This window comes from Leucopleurus acutus, assembly GCF_964270905.1.
Source record: "Leucopleurus acutus genome assembly, chromosome: 6".
NCBI lineage: Eukaryota > Metazoa > Chordata > Mammalia > Artiodactyla > Delphinidae > Leucopleurus > Leucopleurus acutus.
In genome coordinates, this window is record NC_139149.1 from 38552723 (window position 1) to 38567315 (window position 14593).

At 38.5% G+C, this 14593-nt stretch overlaps 1 long non-coding RNA gene across 1 annotated transcript in view; it reads left to right on the top strand.

The window, feature by feature from the left end:
* The window catches only part of LOC309962776, a 238609-nt gene that overhangs the window by 66047 nt on the left and 157969 nt on the right, over positions 1 to 14593 (top strand). The gene's annotated exons all lie outside the window — the stretch shown is intronic.

The window sequence follows — 14593 nt, forward strand, 5'->3', positions numbered from 1 at the left end:
TTGTTAACCTCATGGGGATTCCCTTGTATGTTATTTGTTGCTTTTCCCTTGCTGCTTTTAATATTTTTTCTTTGTATTTAATTTTTTTTTTTTTTTTTTTTTTTGCGGTACGTGGGCCTCTCACTGTTGTGGTCTCTCCCGTTGCGGAGCACAGGCTCCGGATGTGCAGGCTCAGTGGCCATGGCTCATGGGCCTAGCTGCTCCGCGGCCTGTGGGATCTTCCCGGACCGGGGCACGAACTTGTGTCCCCTGCATTGGCAGGCAGACTCTCAACCACTGTGCCATGAAGGAAGCCCTGTATTTAATTTTTGATAGTTTGATAAATATGTGTCTTGGCATGTTTCTCCTTGGATTTATCCTGTATGGGATTTTCTGTGCTTCCTGGACTTGATTGACTGTTTCCTTTCCCATATTAAGGAAGTTTTCAACTATAATCTCTTCAAATATTTTCTTAGTCCCTTTCTTTTTCTCTTCTTCTGGGACCCCTATAATTCGAACATTGGTATGTTTAATGTTGTCCCAGACGTCTCTGAGACTGTCCTAAATTCTTTTCATTCTTTTTTTTTTATTCTGCTTTGCAGTAGTTATTTCTGCTGTTTTGTCTTCCAGGTCACTTATCCGTTCTTCTGCCTCAGTTATTCTGCTCCTTCTAGAGAATTTTTAACTTCATTTCTTGTGTTGTTCATCATTGTTTCTTTGCTCTTTAGTTCTTCTAGGTCCTTGTTAAATGTTTCTTGTGTTTTTTTTTCCATTCTATTTCCAAGGTTTTGGATCATCTTTACTATTATTATTATGATTTCTTTTTCAGGTAGACTGCCTATTTCCTTGTCATTTGTTTGGTCTGGTAGGTTTTTACCTTGCTCCTTCATCTGCTGCGTATTTCTCTGTCTTCTCGTTATGCTTAATTACTGTGTTTAGGGTCTCCTTTTTTCAGGCTGCAGGTTCATAGTTCCCATTGTTTCTGGTGTCTGCCCCCAGTGGGTAAAGTTGGTTCAGTGGGTTGTGTAGGCTTCCTGGTGGGGGGAATGGTGCCTGTGTTCTGGTGGATGAGGCTGGATCTTGTCTTTCTGGTGGGCAGGACCATGTCTGGTGGTGTGTTTTGGGGTGTCTGGGAACTTATTATGATTTTAGGCAGCCTCTCTGCTAATGGGTGGGGGTGTATTCCTGTCTTGCTAGTTGTTTGGTATGGAGTGTCCGGTACTTGAGCTTGCTGGTTGTTGAGCTGGGTCTTAACGTTGAGGCGGAGATCTCTGGGAGAGCTCTTGCTGATTGATATTACGTGGGACCGGGAGGTCTCTGGTGGTCCAACATCCTGAACTTGGCCCTCCCACCTCAGAGACTCAGGCCTGACACCCGGTTGGAGCACCAAGACCCTTTTAGCCGCACGACTCAGAAGAAAAGGGAGAAAAAAAGAAAGAAGGAAAAAATATAATAAAATAAAAAAGGTATTAAAATAAAAAATATTAAAATAAAAAAATTAAAATGTAAAAAAAAGAAAGAGAGCAACCAAACCAATGAACAAATCCACCAATGATAACAAGCACTAAAAACTATACTAAGATAAACATAAAAATCAGAAACTTGTCAGTTGCATATTGCAAACTCCAGGTGTACAGTTACTCCCAAAGTCCACCACCTCAATTTTGGGATGATTCGTTATCTATTCAGATATTCCACAGATGCAGCGTACATCAACTTGATTGTGGAGATTTAATCCTTTGCTCCCGAGGCTGCATGGAGTAGTTTCCCTTTCTCTTCTTCATACAGCTCCTAGAGTTCAGCTTTGGATTTGGCCCCGCCTCTGCATGTAGGCCACCCTCTGGTGTCTGTTGTTCACCCAGAGAGGAGAGGGTTAAAGGAGCGGCTGATTAGGCGACTCTGGCTCACTCAGGCTGGGGAGAGGGAGGAGTACGGAATGCAGGACAAGCCTGCGGTGGCAGAGGGCAGTGGGAGGTGGCAACAGTTTGAGGCATGCCGTGTGTTCTCCCAGGGAAGTTGTCCCTGGATCATGGGACCCTGGCAGTGGCAGGCTGCACAGTCTCCCAGGAGGGGAGGTGTGGATAGTGACCTGTGCTTGCACACAGGATTCTTGGTGGCTGCAGCAGCAGCCTTAGAGTTTCATGCCCGTCTCTGGCTTCTGCGCTGATAGCCGCAGCTCGCGCCTGTCTCTGGAGCTCATTTAGGCGGTGCTCTGAATCTCCTCTCCTCATGCACCCCAAAACAATGGTCTCTTGACTCTTAGGCAGGTCAAGACTTTTTCCCGGACTCCCTCCCGGCTAGCCGTGGTGCACTAGCCCCCTTCAGGCTGCGTTCACACAGCCAACCCCAGTCCTCTCCCTGGGATCCGACCTCCTACGCCTGAGCCTCAGCTCCCAGCCCCCACCTGCGCCAGTGGGTGAGCAGACAAGTGTCTCAGGTTGGTGAGTGCTGGTCAGCACTGATCCTCTGTGCAGGAATCTCTCCACTTTGCTCTCTGCACCCCTGTTGCTGTGCTCTCCTCCGATGGCTCTGAAGCTTCCCCCACCACACCTGCTGTTTCCACCAGTGCAAGGGCTTCCTAGTGTGTGGAAACTTTTCCTCCTTCACAGCTCCCTCCCAGAGGTCCAGGTCCTGTCCCTATTCTTTTGTCTCTGTTTTGTTTTTTTCTTTTGCCCTGCCCAGTTACATGTGGATTTTCTTGCCTTTTGGGAAGTCTGTCATCTTCTGCCAGCTTTCAGTAGGTGTTCTGTAGTTGTTCCACATGTAGATGCATTTTTGATGTATTTGTGGGGAGGATGGTGATCTCCACTTCTTATTCCTCTGCCATCTTAAAGATATATCAGTGTATATCAATGTATGTCAGTGTATATCCACTCTTGAAGGAGCTGAATGACCAGCCATTCTGTGCTGTCTTAAAGAATATGTTACTATATATTTTCAGAGTTAAAAGGAAACCTGAATGACTGTCTTATCAATTTCCCATCCTTCAAGTGGAGTCACATATAAGTTAGTTCATACCAGTGAGATATTACCCAATTTTGAACTTTCTCTAGCAAAAGCCTTCCTTCTCAATACGCAACTTCTAGTGAATTTTAGCAAACCTCACAGTGAGGAAAACCTTCATAAATAACTTCCCTTTCAATCAGGTCCATTTTTTGCTTCTGTCCTGTACAGAGGACAGCTGGTCCAAGTGTGTTTGAGATTCTTGACTTTCTTTTGACCATTTTAACATCTACATTGATTTTGGAGATTTTGTTTTATTCTCCTTTTTTCTTCCTTTTTGTCAAAAGCATTTTGTCATCTGGCTTTTTTATTTTTCTTTAAGTTAAATACATTAATCTTGGTTGGAGAATATTAGGACAGCATTTGAGATAAGTTGAGACCCCCTAGGATGTTTTATATTTGACCTTGGGATTCATTGCTTTATGTGTAGTAACATTTTGAGTTCTTGAAAGTTGCCAGTGATACCTATATCTTACTCTTTTCTTAGTCACATTACTTGATCTTCCCTAATATTTCTCGTAACTACATAACATGTATATAGTTATGATAGTTTTATACATGCTAACCATGTAAGCAGAATATGTATTATCAATATGTATTATCTAAAAATAGATTGATATTTTTCCCTAAAGGACTGTCTGAACTAAATATATTTATAGATTTATAATTCAAGTGATTAAAGGTAGGGATATTGATCTTTAATATGTAAATAGGTTATATTTTACAACAGCAAATAATCAGCAAATTTTAATTTTGTCTATTTTTTATTCAGTTTTAGAATGTAAATGATGCCAAGGAATTTAATCTTAAAATATTGTAATTCATATAGTTGAGGAAAAATATTTTTATGTTGTATAAGGGAATCAAATTTTTATTTTTATTATTTTTATAAATTTATTTTTTATTTTATTTATTTTTTGCTGCATTGGGTCTTTGTTGCTGCGTGCGAGCTTTCTCTAGTGGCAGCGAGTGGGGGCTACTCTTCATTGTAGTGCACAGGCTTCTCATTGTGGTGGCTTCTCTTGTGGGCACGGGCTCTAGGCATGTGGGCTTCAGTAGTTGTGGTGCGTGGGCTCAGTAGTTGTGGCTCGCAGGCTCTAGAGCGCAGGCTCAGTAGTTGTGGTGCACGGGCTTAGTTGCTCCGTGGCATGTGGGATCTTCCCAAACCAGGGCTCGAACCCGTGTCCCCTGCATTAGCAGGCAGATTCTTAACCACTGCACCACCAGGGAAGCCTGGAATCAAACTTTTTAAAAAAATTATTATACTGTGTCCCACATCTAATAGGATTTTGTTTATTTTATTATTATTTTTTAGAAGGGCATAACATTTTGCCATAAAATGGAATTGTTTGGACTGGTTCTTTGGTTTAGAATGATAAGTAATACTGTTTCTCTCTCTCTCTCTTTTTTTTCTCTCTTTACTGTGAGAAGCTGTATCTGATGTTTTATCTGTTTTATCTTGCTATAAAAAGATTCAGTCCATCCAATTAGTTAATTTTTTGAAGCTGACATTATGGCAGCCCATTCATTTGAGTCTCACCCTATAGCTTAAGCAATCAATTCAGTTTGCATGGAAAGGGCATAAGGACAGAGAAGGTTGTGAAAATTCTCACTGAAGGAAGAATAGTGAAGCTGGAATCATCATTTGTCCTGATTTATCTCAGTTTCCTTTAATATGGGAATATTAATGCCCTCTTTCTCTGTTCACTCCAAAATTATGTTTTAAGTTTAAATCCAAATCTAGATTTAGGATTATTTTTTAGTTTTGAAGAGCAGGTCAGCATTTTCCATCTCAGACATCATGTTTATTAGAAATCTAGGCTGTGCCACTTGAGTAGAGGAATTTCTTAACTCCAAAATTTATGAGACTTCTGTCTTTTAGGAGAAAAATATGGGATTTTCTTTCCTTAAAGCATGTTTTTATTGGGACAGCCTGTTTGCCGTTGCAGCTTAAAACTGATCCCCAAAGAGTAAAACCTCAATGAATCATTGGGTTGCTTGCCTTGGAGCAAGGCCAGGAGCAGTACATTTTCAAGATAAACAGTGTTCGGGCTGAAAGAATGGCACAGATTTCTCAGGTGGAGTGTTCTCACTCCCCTTCCGACATGTACTGTATTACAGTGTCTTACAGATAAGCCTTGAGGGAAAGCCAGCCTGAAATAACTTTATTTCATGATAGTTATTTCCTGGATATTTTAACCAAGTTTTCTTGAATAGTCCAGAGAACATGGCTTTGAATTCATTGACACTCACTGGTTGATGCCTGTTTTTATGTTCATCTCCACATTTTAATGAAGCAGGGGCCCTGATACCTGTTTTGTTCATTTCTGTATCCTGACTCCTAGCACAGAGCCTTGCCCAGACCAGGTGCTCGGCACACATTGACTGAATGCAAGTTGAATGAATGAATTCAGGTTCACATCAATTGAAATTTGATTATAAACATAAGTCTAGGATGCTGTAAATGCAGCCAAATTATACCAGACTGGAACTTCTGGTCTTTATAATTGGCCATGTTTATGCCTTCTAAATAACCATACTATGGTAGTTATGAGTCGACTCATTCTTGTTTATTCGTCCCTTCATTCATCCAAAAGATATTATTACCTTGTCCGTGGTTGGCATTTTGCTAGCAATTAAGATATAGCAATGAGATATATCAGGCCTCTTGGATATATCAAGATGCATGAGACATTTGCCCACTGTCCTTGGTCTTGCCATTCGGTATTTGGTTTGTTTAAGGTAAGCACAAAAATATTTACAAAATAAGGTCAATAAGGGAGAGACTGAAATGGTCAGAGTAGGGAGAAATCATGCATTGCTAAGGGATAGAAGAGGTTTACTGAAGAAGCTAGGACTCAAGGATACATAGGATTTCAGAAGGTAAAATTGGTGACAGAGAGCTTCCCAGTGCTGTATGAGTAGTGTGCATGAGTGTGTGAGTGTGTGTGTGTGTGTGTGTGTGTGTACATTTGAACATTTCACTGGAGAGAAGAGGAATGGGGCAGAAAAAGAGAAATATGTTCCAAGACAAATTAATTGTTTTACCTATGTTAGCACTCTCTCTTACTCTATTCCTATATCTGAGGAGATTGGAGACCCCTGGGGTTAGTGCTTTCGTCTTTGTATTCTCCATGATCCGTTGTCAGTATATGCTCATGGTCAGGTTTCTGGAACTTACAGTGGCTTGTTTGGATTGAGAGTGCCGCTGACTGGTGTAATAATGCTTTGTTTGGGAGACCAAGATTAGAGACATTTAGTTGCTTCTGCTTGCTCATCTCACCAAAATCAACTATTAATCACAACCTAGTTCAGTTTTTCTAAGTAAGAGTGTTACACCTGGGGATTATTTGTAGACATTTTCTTAGAGTACAAAAGTATCCTTTAAAGCATTGAGCAGATTTTAACAGAAGATAATGCTTGTGATTTTAAAGTTAATACAGTAAGAAGCAAACATCATACATTCCTTGAACTTTCATATGAATAAAGTTTAATTTATTTGCTTATTTTATTCTTTCAAATCAATTTTACTAATGCGTATTCATGGAATCCTGTTGACATTTTCTTTATTATCCAAAACTATACCTTGTTTTCATGCTAAAGTGTTCTCCCCATATTCAGGGACCGATGTGTACAGTGAGTTGTTCTAGATCAGGCATTTATAAAACGATGATGTGTGTATTTGGTGCAGTCCATATATCCTGTGGAATTATATGAAATCCTACATGCACACAGTCAGTCCTCATTATTCATGGATTCTGTATATGAAAATTTGCCTACTTAATAAAATTTTTTGTAACCTCCAAATCAATACTCAGAGTGCTTCTGTAGTCGTTAGCAGACATGCACAGAGCAGCAGAAATTTGAAGTTGCCCAACATACACTCCCAGCTGAGGTCCATCAAGGCAACCCTTACCTTCCTGTTTCAGTGCTCAGACTGTAAACATGCCTTTTTCATAGTCTGTTTGGTGCCATGTTTTTCATAATTTTGCGCTTTCTATGGGTGATTTTCCTGTTTGAAATGACCCCCAAGCATACTGCTAAAGTGTTGTCTCGTGTTTCCAAGAGCAAGAAGGCTGTGCTGTGCCTTATGGAGAAAATATATGTGCCAGATAAGCTTCATTCTGGCATGAGTTATGGTGCTTTGACTGTGGGTTCAATGTTAATGAATCAACAGTATATATTAAATAAGGTGTCTTTAAACAGAAGCACACATAAAACAAAGTTATGTATTGATTGGTTGATGAAAATGTTGTGTCCAGACGCTCACAGGAACCTAACCCTGCGTTTCCCCTAGTGATGGTTTAGTATTCGCTAATTCAGTGTTCCTGGTGACTGTATAGAACGTAACTCCAGTGAATAACAAGAATTGAGGTGCACATGTCTTTCTGAGGCGAGAGACCGTGATACTCATCAGATTCTCCACGGGGACTGTGGCTCCCTCGAAGCCTAAGAACCCTTGTTTCTCTTTGGGAGTTCTTCCCATTCTGGTATTCTCGGACTACTAGGCCTGCTATGTAGAAACTGGAGCTAGTGTGCTGGTACTGAAGTGTTAAAGAAAGAGAGCAACACAGAGATCCGGAAACTAGAGATCCACATCTCCACGTCTCCACTGACTGAGTAATCTCACCATTACTGACTTTTGCAGTCAGATGGAGCTGGTTTGAATCCTAATTTTTCAGCTTACTAGCTTTGTGATCCTTGGCAAAAATGTTTAACCTCTTTGAGTTTTCTTCTATGTCAAGTAGACACAATAATACCTACCTTGGAAGGTTATTTTAAAGATTAAATTAGAGGATGAGTTTAAAGAACCATGTAAAGTCCCTGGGAACAGTGAAAACCATTATTATAGATGTCATTATGGTACAGTATACACTTAATAGATCATTGTTAGTTTCTCTCTTTTTCTGCTTCCCACTCGGGAATAGCATGAGATCCATTTTCTAATAACTGGATGAATTAAATTAACTCTGGAATTGCCTCTTTCCCACAATAACTAGTGGAGAAAGCAGGACGTGCTCTCAGGGCTCTGGTTTTCTTCCTGCTGATTTCTCTGGTCCGGAGGGCCACTGCAGTGATGATGGATGACTGGAGCTCTGGGTGGCACTGATGGGGAGCACTGTTTTGGTTACAAGGGGGATAACCATCCCCAACTCCTGACCAAGAATGGAGGGCTCATGCTTCAGTGCTCTCCCAGGTGCCTGTCTCCCAAAGGGAAGATGGGGTGACTGTAGCAGTTCAGAGGCCTGTGAATGACACTCAGATGCCCTCTTCACATCCACCTGAAGGGGACTCTTAGGATTTCACTTTCCTAATTTGAGAACCTGAAACCCCATTTCTCCTTAAGAATGTCTTAGGCTAATTATTTCCCATAGCATTTCAGAATTCCCCTGACATCTTAAATATGTAAGACAACGTAAGTATGATGACACATCATTGAAGAATGAGGTTTTCTACATTAATGGGTTTTCCAGGTGAAACTGGTCCCTTGCTGTGTTTTGCTTTAATAATTTCATAGAACTGGTCATAAGTTGTATTATACACTTTTTTGACATCTTATATGTGTTTAAATAAAGTGGATAATTTAAACTTTTCTTGATTACTTATGAGTGAACTGCTGTACTATGTTATAGAACATAGCAACTCCCTCAGAGCCTGCTAAAGCAAGTAGATGAATTGTCCACATATATTAATAACCTTAGTTTGCTTACTTTGAGTTTTTTTTAAATGTTGTTGGATTTTTGTTACTAGGTGACATAAGTTGGTGAGGAATGCTAATGTAGTTCACATTCTTGAATGAGTTATGGTAAAAATGATAAAGTAAGTTCTGATTATTTGCATATCAACACAATCCCAACCATTTGCATCCATATTTGTTTACTAAATATATGGACATTATCATATTTATGAATATAAAGTACTGTAGCATTATAGTAATACATTTGATATTTATATTTAATATATGAATATAACATATTTGAATGGATTAAAATATACACAGGACTTTAATATATATTTTTCCCTCATTCCTATGAATTCTTGCTCCGCATAAGCCAATGAAATAGGCCTAGGATATTTTGTGGCCCGGGATGAAGCTGGTTACTGAGGTGTTTGAAACCTCAAGATAGCCCCACAATATTACTATGAATTGGATGCGTTAGTCATAAATATGTTTCCTCAGAGTGCAGTGTTTATATACCAATTCCTGTCTAGTTCTAGGCCTCTGAAGTTGACCCTTAGGCGCCACCATTTTCTGTCTAGAGGTAACGTTATACCCAAGGGCTCACAGAATGACCTCACTCCTTTTAGGTCTGGCAAAATTAACCTTTTGTCTGCAATATAATCTCACTCAATTAAAAACAAACAACAATGGCCAGAATATAAATAAAAACAACAGCAGGCTTTACTCTCCAGTGTGTCTCTTTTGCCCTGGATGGAAATGACCCAACTCAAAGCCCCTGTGCTGATTTACTTACTTTGGTGCTAGCTGAGTGATGCTGGACCTGGCAGGCAAACTTTCAGTTTCTCTCTGTCCATAACAGCCAAAATGGCCGTCTCTGCATAATTTGAAAACTACAGTCAGTGAAATACAGACAAAGAAATGTGGTTGCTGTGAAATAAAATGATTATCACAAAGGGAGAGATCAAATGTGAGAGAAGGTGCATTTAATGTAAAAAACACAACTGGGTGTCATTCTATTTCAAAGCAACCTAAGTGGAGAGTACAAATATAATGCATGATAATGAGGGTGCCCAATTTTGGAAAGTGGTTTTTAAAATGCTGCCGCAGAATGCTATCTAGAGTCTCTTAGGAAAAAGCAAAATCTCATCAGGGACCTTTTCAAGCATCATTTTCTCCTGTTTTAAATGATCTCACGTGAACTGGCTATTAGTCGACTTGGCATAACACTCTATTATTCATTATTTTGACCGCTTGCAAAAGGAACAAAAGGCCTGTTATTAGTAATTTGCCAATTGTTGGGAGACTTAATCTAGGTACTTACAGAGCTCTTTGCCTCATGCTTATTTTGTTGTATGAGGTTGTATGATCTGAGGGTATTCACGGCCCCCTCGTGCTCAACTCATGTAATCCCTTCTCAAGTGATTAGTGTGGAAGAAATGATTGACTCTGAATACCAGGCCTCTGAGCATATTGAAGAAGCCTTTTCTCCTCACGCAGGAGATTCTGGCTTTGGGGGTAAAGAAGGCTTTTCCCTTTATTTGTGTATAGATTTCTTTCTTCTTCTAAGGGTACAATGAAGATGATTGCATTATTAACAAGGTCATTTGTGACCCACTGAGCACCTCACTGCTTGCTGGATGTGCTGTGTCATATATGGTCCATGCTATGGTATTACTTTTCAGAAGTCCCCAGATTTCCCTCTAAGGGATTGTAGTCCTATAGGGCAAGTACAGTGCAAGTGACCTAAGAGATAAGTTGCTACATGGGTGCAGAGGAGGAAGAAATCTCTTTCACAAGGCAACAGGACAGGTTCCATGAAAGAAATGCCATGTGCAAAGATGATGAGTATAATTTCAATATGCGGAAATTGTAAGGGACTTTAGGATGGGGTTTATAGATAACATAAAGAATGTGAGTAAAGTAGCAGAAGAATAGAACATATTTCTCCAGAAGCCTGGCTATCAGAAGCAACCTAATACAGAGTGTTCTAAAAGGATTTTAATTGCTCCTTTTTATGATAATGCATATTGCCGTGGTTCATGTGATGGCGGGGCTTGTGGTCTGGGAACTGTTTGATAGCATCATGTTGACTGATGAATTCTTATAGGTCTTATGCAATGGCTTTGATCTTAATGTACTACCACAGTAATGTCACAGCCGTATTTCATGGTACATGCTAGCTGTGATTGTGCTTGGCCATTTGTCTGATACATAAAAACCCTTCTGAAGCTCTGAATCATGATTATGCATATACTTATTTACATACAGTTTACAATGAAAATAAAAAAATGATAGACTACATACAGAATATTTGGGTCTGAATCAAATCTTTTATTTTAATTCATGTTATTTTGGAGTTAAGATTTCTATATTCTAGAAGTAGCTTTATTTTTGAACAGATTGGAGATAAAAAAAGTATTCCAGTGTGAAAAAGCACAGGCTGAGTTGAAAAAGAAAACGACACAAAAAAACCCAGAAAGTTATCCTTTGGGACTGTATTAGAGAATATTTGTAGGGAAATACAGTAGGTATTTGGGTATCAGGATCAGATTAAATTTGCAATGAAAAATAAAACATAAAAAATTAACTTCAGAAAGGGAAGTTTATACAGAATATATAAGAAACAGCATGTATTGTCTTTCAGCTATCTTTCCTCTGGACTTGAATGTTTTCAAGACTAGCTTGTAGAATGAAATGAGTTTTATGAAGAATTTGAACAACTCAGCCTTTTTAAGGATACAAATTTGAGTTTAAGTGATCTGCTTTTCTCTTTTTTGGAGAGAGGGCGTGCAGGAGTACGGGAGGGAGAGGAGGATGGATGGAGGGACTGAGGACCTGGTTTGTTACTATCTAATATGGAGCTTCCATTTTGGGCAGTTTCATGCCAATTCCCATCTCTCTTTCCAGCTCTCTGGCTTTGGGCAAGTTTCTTAAATTCCCTACAACTCTATTTCCTCATCTGCAAAATGGAGATAAAATGCCTGTGTGTTAGGGTTGTTGTGACATATTATTACAAATGTAATAATGTACATAAAGTACGTAACTCTGTGTCCAGTATATATTACCCACTCACTCTAGGTATTTATCACATACCCTTTTTGAGCAAGACACTTTGATTTATACCTCTTACTTAATCCTCATAATAGTCCTGTGAATATTATTGACTCTCAATTTACAGATTAAAATCTTGAAACTTAAGGGACTAAAGTGGTTTTTACAAGTTTAAACAAACCTAAGGGTAATAGCCAGGAGTTCAACTTAGATCTGACAGTTTCAAGCCTGCAAAAGCACCATTGCATTAAATTCAATCATTCCCTCCCCCTCTCTCTCTCCTCTCCTCTCCATTCCCTTTCCTTCTCTCTGTAGTTCTGATTTCTCCAAGTAGAGTCTTTAAAAAAACAATGTTCCTCATGATAACACGCAAATTATATGGAATGAAACAATATTTTCATTCCAGTAGGTTGAAATAAATATGATGACATCATTATATCTCCAAACACCATTAATTCCCTTCAAAAATATATCCCATTCTTTATTTTTTATACTCAAGTAATACATACTAATTGTAGAGACATTAGGAAATGTAAATAAAAAAATAAATACTCAATATCCAAAGACAATCATAGATAACATTTTAGTGCGTGTCTTCAATTTATACCTATCCATATACTATTTTTCCCTCTTATAGCAGTATCATATTAGAGTTTGATTTATAATGGGCTGTTTTTACTTAATGATCATTCAGAACTATCTTTCCAAATTGGTAAATGTACGTCTACGTAATCATGTCTATCAGCTACATAGCATTCCATCGTATAAAGGTACCTGTTTAAATAATCCTTGTTATTGGATACTTTTTTTTTTTTTCCGGTTTTCTACTTTTAGAAGCTGTAGACTCTTGCATATACATTTTTGTGCTATTGGCCAATTATATCCTTAGGATAATTCCCTAGAAGTGGGACTTATGGGTTGGTGTTTATACCCTTCTCTGGCTCTTAATGTATATTGCCAAATTCCTTCCCTTACAGAAAGGATCAAATTATACTCCTCCTAGCAATGTATGAGAATGACCATTTTACACGCCCACACTAATGGTTATCCGGCCTTTTAATCTTTGAGAACTCCATTAGGCAAAAAAATAATGTGACTTTATTGCTTTTCTTTGCATTCCAGTGTCTATCCATTCTATAATAATCACATTTCTAAGACTACTATCTAAACAAAATGTAAATTCATTAGGTCAAAGACAAAATCTCTATATACTTAAATATTTATATCTGACATCTTTCTAAAGTAGAATAAATCCCTAAAGAGGCATTTGAGACACTACTTGGCAGAAAACCATGGATTCACAGTACACAACCTTATTAAGAACATCCTTGAATTTTATTTTAAACCTCAAGCTCATTGTTCTTAGAGCTCATTTGCTAAAGTAATCTCCTCCTGAAAATGACAAACCCTCCACTAGGAAGAATCTCAAATGAGAGGAAAGGAGAAGGTTATGGAAGGTAAGCCTTGACATCACCTGACTTTTGTGACCAGGTGGGACTTCAGTCTCCTTCAGTCTTTGTCCCTCTGTGGCCAGTGCCAGAGTGGCCAGGGGTATAATGCTGATGTCTCCTCAGGCCTCAGTGGGAAAAAGGGGAAACTACGCAAAATATGCTTGATAGTTTTGTTTTGGGGAATATTGAACAGAATTGATAGTCTGACCCTTCATGAATGTGTGTCCCCATTCAAAAAAAAGAAAGAGAAAACTTACTAAACAATACACAATACATAGCTACTGCTTTGTTTTAAACAAAATTCTTATATTTCCCCACAAAGAAAACACTAGAGTAGTATTGTCTTTCCATATACTCTACATCAGTTTGCCAAATGATTATTTATGCTGTGCAGTTGGGTTACACCATTTACACACACACACGTACACACACACTCACACACATCTTACTAGGTGCTGAAAAATAATGGCTAGCTACCACTAAGAAGATAATGTCTTTAGGGTCCTTAAACAATTAACCTCAATTTGGAAACTGAGCAAGTCTAAGCTATGTTTTGCTAAACATGATTTTTCCACTTAATTTTACCCTTCCTCCATATTATTTAAACCATCATGTAATTTCAAATTTCATACCAAAAATTAATTTATAGTTGAATCAGCAGCACTTTATTTATTAAGAAGCACATATCATTTAAAGAGGCTTCCTTAGAATAGGAAGTTTCATTTAGCTAAATCTAAGGAAACAAAGATAGTCAACTCTTTGTTTGATTATAGCCTGGGATCTCATATTATCCAAGCGCATTCCTTGACCAGACACATTTAATGATTGGTCAAACCAGGTTCAAGAGAAAAGTACTGCTCTGTTATTAAAAGGAAACTTAATGATTGCATCTCCATTGGGAACATTATAAAATCCATAATAACGTTTACTTTGTGCACTGACCACAGAGTACTTGATCTTGGCATTCCATGGTGCTTCTCATACTTCAAAGGTTGAAAGCACAGTGAAATTTCAGTCAGCAACCTTTGGTTCCATTTCCTGGGAATGAGATAGCTTAAGTCTGTGAATTACTCAAAAAGAATCAAAATGTGAGTGCAATGATAGATGTTGGTGGTTTTTTTTTTTTTTTTTTCCAATGTATATAAAAAGGCACCTTTTCCAAATGTCCCATGTTTGTGTTCAAAATGAGCTAGAGGAACTCTACAGTATATTCACTGTGAAGGAATCAAGAATTATAAAACACTTAGAATTTATGAAGGAACAAAATATCACAAAACTGTGGAGTGATACCCCAGATTCACTGAATAATCTGAGAAAGGAATGGAAGGAATAATATGAGCTAACACTTATATTGTGCTTGTTATGTGCTAGATACTGTTTTTAGTGCTTAGTAGGTATTAGTTCTTTCAACCCTCCAGATAGCCCT